Genomic DNA, 4,924 nt, shown 5'->3' with positions numbered 1-4,924 from the left:
TGCTGTAGTTGAGTGACTCCACACTCCCTCTCAGAGACCTTCCTGATAGATTTGAATTTCTATCTGAGGATACAGACAATAATTAGATAGAAAATTAAATAGAAAATAAACCCTTATGCCATCCCGGAAAAGGAAATTGAAACATTGCATTTATTTATATATAAGTTATATGAATGTGTTCCTCTCTGTAAACACTGCATTAACTATGACCTAAAAAAATGTAGAAAAAGCATTTTGCTCTGCACCTCTGATCCTCACGCGCACATGAAGCGATGCCACAGCGGGGAGACATTTGCTTTCATGTGATCAGCGAATCTGGACAGATCATTAGGATAATCAAGCCCAGCTCCTTCTGTGTGGGAATGAGAGGCCAAGCATATCAAGAGCTCGTTTCTGTACCTCGGATTTCTGCTGAACATCACAGAGGAAGATTAGCACATTGGGAAGAACACCTAGGCTGAGAAGGATTCTGTTTTCTTCCCGTGAAATATGAACCCGGGCCGAGGCTTAGCAATTGTCACAAGAAAAATAGCTTTTGCACAAATGTCTTCTTGAGTCAAGCTGCTGCAGGATACACTGGGTACTAATGCACAATGGGGAGTTTTTTTTTCTGAAGTCACCTTCAAAAATGACCTTGCAATTTTTTAAATAAAATATATTAATTCAATTAATCTGATTATCCTCCTGTTATCATGTTAATAACTTGACTTTTGGGTGCTTACTAAATTCATCACCTTAACAACATACATCTGTGCACAGTGATGTTTGTGACAGATGTCCCTGGTGACAATTGTGAGAATCAGGTTTAAATTCCTCCAGCAATTTACACACCCTTCACTGTTCCTGGCTAGGCAATGCAGGCGTACAACTTAATACAATCTGCTAGTAGCTGCTTTACAGGTTTATATATTGCTATCATGCAAACATGACCTGTGTACAGAGCTGCAAAGCTCTGTCAAAGATTAATAGGGTAATAAACAATATTACCCGGCAAAGGGCAGAAGGGGGAAATGTTTTGGTATGTGTTCTGGTAATGGATGAAGAACATGGAAAGCAATATTTATATGGAATGATTAATTGTAGGTTTGTAAATGATATAATAACCCCCACACTTCAAGCCATTTACAAAAGGTTGGACGTTCCCAGTGCTGCTTAAACTTTAATGCAAAGTCTCCGGCTCTCTGCAGAGCAGCCAGACCATCCAGAGACATGGATCACTGCAGTGTCCCGACTGCACATCAAGCTACCTCGCACTCACAGATGAGCTCCTGCTGGCCATGCTCTGGGTAACAACTCTCACTGTTAGACAAGGAACTAGCCCCAACAACTGCTCTTGGAAGTCAAAGTGTCACTGGTCTTCACTGAAGGCTTGGCTCAAAGTTGGTCTTTTCAGTGGAAAAGCTGGGTTTTGAGATTAGCAATTGGGTCCAGTCCAAACGCTTTGCCCTTTTGGCTGTGCTGTGCAGGCCTTCTGTGTTGCAGTTTATTTCAATTTTCTTTCTGTGGCACTCTGCCGATCTCCCTGTGTTTGGTTCATGTTTTTTTAAGAAAATAAATTACCCATGTCTTCAGGCAATCAGGAAATCAAAGGAATGTTTTGAAAAGAAAGTTCTGTACGGGGTTTTATTTTACATTGTTCTACACCAACAATAGCTGGATGTAACAAAGTTAGTCCTTTTGGGAATACAAAAGCAAGAATGCCACTCTCTGGGAATTCTTTGGTAAAATAAAAGCAGTAGATAGATAGATAATACCTTATTAATGCCGTAGTGAAACTGATGAAAGAAATCCCTCCTTCGAGCCGGATTCGAACCAGCGACCTAAGGATGCCTGATATAAGCGCTACAGTCCCCTGCTCTACCAACTGAGCTATCGAAGGCAGGAGACATGGTTCTCCTGCATCCATATCTGGGACCGGACAGCCTTCCCTAGATCACGTGAGTGCCGAATGGGACAAGCGTCTTTAGGAAAAGATTAGCTATGCCTAGGAAAAAACCTAACATGCACATCTCAAGTTAAGCAGAATAAAAATCACCCTTGCTTTTAATTCATGATAAAACCTGGTGATCTGCAATTTATTAACTCAAGACACCACAGCCTGTATCGCATTTCCACTATAAGGACAGAACATCTTACCACCATAGAATAATCTATTCAGTATGTAATGCTGAATAAATATATTTATACTGCAGTGATGTGCACATTCATCACTAGAAGAGGTGCATTTTTCTTTGTAATATGTATAATTACTGGGTAATAATAGCATATCTAATTTGTCCTTGTATGATCTGTCCAGATCTGAAACAGTGGCTTCCCAATCTTTCGCTTTGAATAAAGCAAATGTAGTCTTAAGCAATGCAATTAGGTAGAGGTTTCAATAAAACAACAAACATGCCTTTCTGTCTCTCATCAATTATGACTGAGACACCATTTACATTTCGACAATTTTCTGCCTAATGCGATTTCACCAAAACCAGGGCTTCTGCCCAGCCAATCTGCTACAGCAATCAAGAATTTCACTCTGAGACAGCCTTATTGGACTGCAATGCATAGAAACGAATTTTCGCCACACGATACCTACTTAATTTTAGGTTTCTTATTGATTCAAAACAGAAATAATGTGATCACTATCTGGTGGAATAATTCAGATTCATTTTTGGAGATTGCCTAAATTGATATTGGCATTAAATCATTACTCAGACATTAACAAATAACATTGGGGTTAGTATAGTATAGAATGCTTAATGATCATTGCCTGCATTTTTAAGAAACGAGTAAAAATGTTTTCAAGTGCAACTATGTACCGGAGACTTTATTAATTATAGAGGAAGTGATCTCATGATGGTTGAAAAAAAGGAAGGTGTTTCACTGATTTTTGTTTTGTTTGAGGGGAGTATGATTCTTTACAAGAATCCTAGAATATTGACGTTTGCTGTTGAATCGTGAATACTAGTTGCAGACATACAGTACATGTAACTTGTAACATACATACATGTAACTATTTGTTTAATTTATCTAAAAGTGAGTAGCTAACTCTGTTCAAAAGTTTCTTGATTTAAAAAAAAAACAGACATTAGACCAACCACTCTGACAGAAAAGGAGTATCAGCATCTTTAAATCACTTGTAAATGAAATCCCCACTCAGGTTATACAAAACCCATACTGAGAAAGTTCTGTGCCCTTAAGTATGAATATACTTCTTATGAAGATTGCAAGTATTTGATGGAAATGGATGATGCTAATAGTGACAGCAGAGCTGATCTGCAGTTTGGAAAAGAAGTTGAGTACCAGGCTCCTCCTGAAATTCCACTGATAAATGACACACTAAAGTGGCAATTTTGCGATGCAGGATACTATGAAACAGGGGGGCAAACTGGACTATTCCCAATTTTCATGGGGTAGATTTCATACAGAGGTAAAGAACTGGAAAATGAGTGCTAGTGTATTAGTCCCCTTATCCTGCTGTACTGGACCAAGCTCTCTAGAGAAGCTATCTGGTTTTCAATTATTTTGTGCCAACTGTAATCCAATATCTGACAAGCTGTAGTTAAAGTGAGCGTTTAATTAAATACTTGCAAAATGCATAAAATGCTTTGGCCTGCAAGAAGCCTTTAAGTGCTGCTAAAGTTGTATGTCTGCAACTTACTAATAATGCACAGTAAAATATTCTGTCATGAAATTATTGATTTGGACTTTACTTCTCGAAGATGTTTTTGCTCAGAAAGAGTCTTTCTGGTAAACCATGGGAATAAGGTAGTAACTCATTTTCAGATTGCAAAGGCATAAGGTCAGCTTTCGCAGTTTACATTCTGCTTTCTTTTTCACGATGCATAGAGACGATTTCTTTTTTTGGAGTAATGTTCCACAAAAAAAACTGCATCCTCCGCACGAAGCGCTTTTTCCTGCTCTCGGGGAACAGGCGGTGTGTCCCCAAGCTGCATTCCAGCTGCGGCAGCACTAAACCTGCGACGGCCTGAACAAGCTGTTTACAGCCGAACTTGTCTGTAAAGAGGCCACCCCTGGGAACAGGGCTAGCCGGCCTTTCAGACAGGTGGGAGCGTTTATTCACGGCAGATGAATCCCAGTGTTAAAACAAGGCAGAGCCCATTTAGACAACAGACAGTTAGTGCTGCAGAGCTGTCCGATGTTCCAAACCAAGCACAGTATGCACTGCTTATACATCCACCCAAAGTCCCCAGGCTGCAGGAACAAAAGAACTGTGCTGCAGCACAAGAAGGAAGGTCCTCCTAGTTGACCTCACAATTGCCATAGTCACTTGTGACCCGTGTTCAAGTGCTTTTGTAGTGTGAAGTGCATCAAGGACTCATCAAGGAGTGATGTGTTGCCGAGGGTAAATCAGGTGACACGCAGTTTGAAGCGATGCCTGTCACCTGTGAGAATACAGTAAAAAAGAGTGGCCAGGCGGTAGAGGGGACCCCAGGCGTGGTGTGACCTGAGCCAGGGCAGCTGGCCAGAACTCCTGCTTTCCCTTATTTGGGGGTTCCTTGCCGTTTGAGGTTCCAGGGAGAACCTTGCACTGCGAGAAGGTCCACTGCTCCAGGACAGGAGACTGTGAGCCGAGCATGTCGCAGGACTGAAGGAGGAAGCTGGGAAAGGGACAGCGTCTCTTCTGAGCCCCATATCGCGGCGCATGGCACTCTTGAGACACAGAGTAAAATCAATACTCATGTTAGCTCATTTGCATAGAGAGGATCAGTCTTTGGGCCAAACGGATACCTATATAATTTTCTACATACAAGCCTTACTCTCTTGCCTGAAATGAGTCTTGAGGAAAGGGTAGGTTTTACCTCTCCCTGGGAGGTGTCTGTCTCCAGTATCTGGTCACATATCAGCTTTGACCCTGTCTGTTCTTCATCTCCCTACACCCCCCTCCGTGTCCCATGAGACCTGCACGGCTCCTCCA

The 4,924-nt window shown here is 41.4% G+C and overlaps 1 non-coding gene across 1 annotated transcript; it reads right to left on the bottom strand.

The window, feature by feature from the left end:
- Positions 1-1,792: 1,792 nt before the first annotated feature.
- Positions 1,793-1,879, bottom strand: trnay-gua (transfer RNA tyrosine (anticodon GUA)). Its single transcript is given in 2 exon segments — positions 1,793-1,828; positions 1,843-1,879. It is a non-coding gene; the product is annotated as a tRNA-Tyr (tRNA).
- Between the last annotated feature and the right edge of the window lie 3,045 nt (positions 1,880-4,924).

This window comes from Lepisosteus oculatus, chromosome 16 (genome assembly GCF_040954835.1).
Source record: "Lepisosteus oculatus isolate fLepOcu1 chromosome 16, fLepOcu1.hap2, whole genome shotgun sequence".
NCBI classification, from domain to species: domain Eukaryota; kingdom Metazoa; phylum Chordata; class Actinopteri; order Semionotiformes; family Lepisosteidae; genus Lepisosteus; species Lepisosteus oculatus.
Note: the sequence above shows the minus strand (reverse complement) of the source record. Positions and strands in the feature narration are given on the sequence as shown.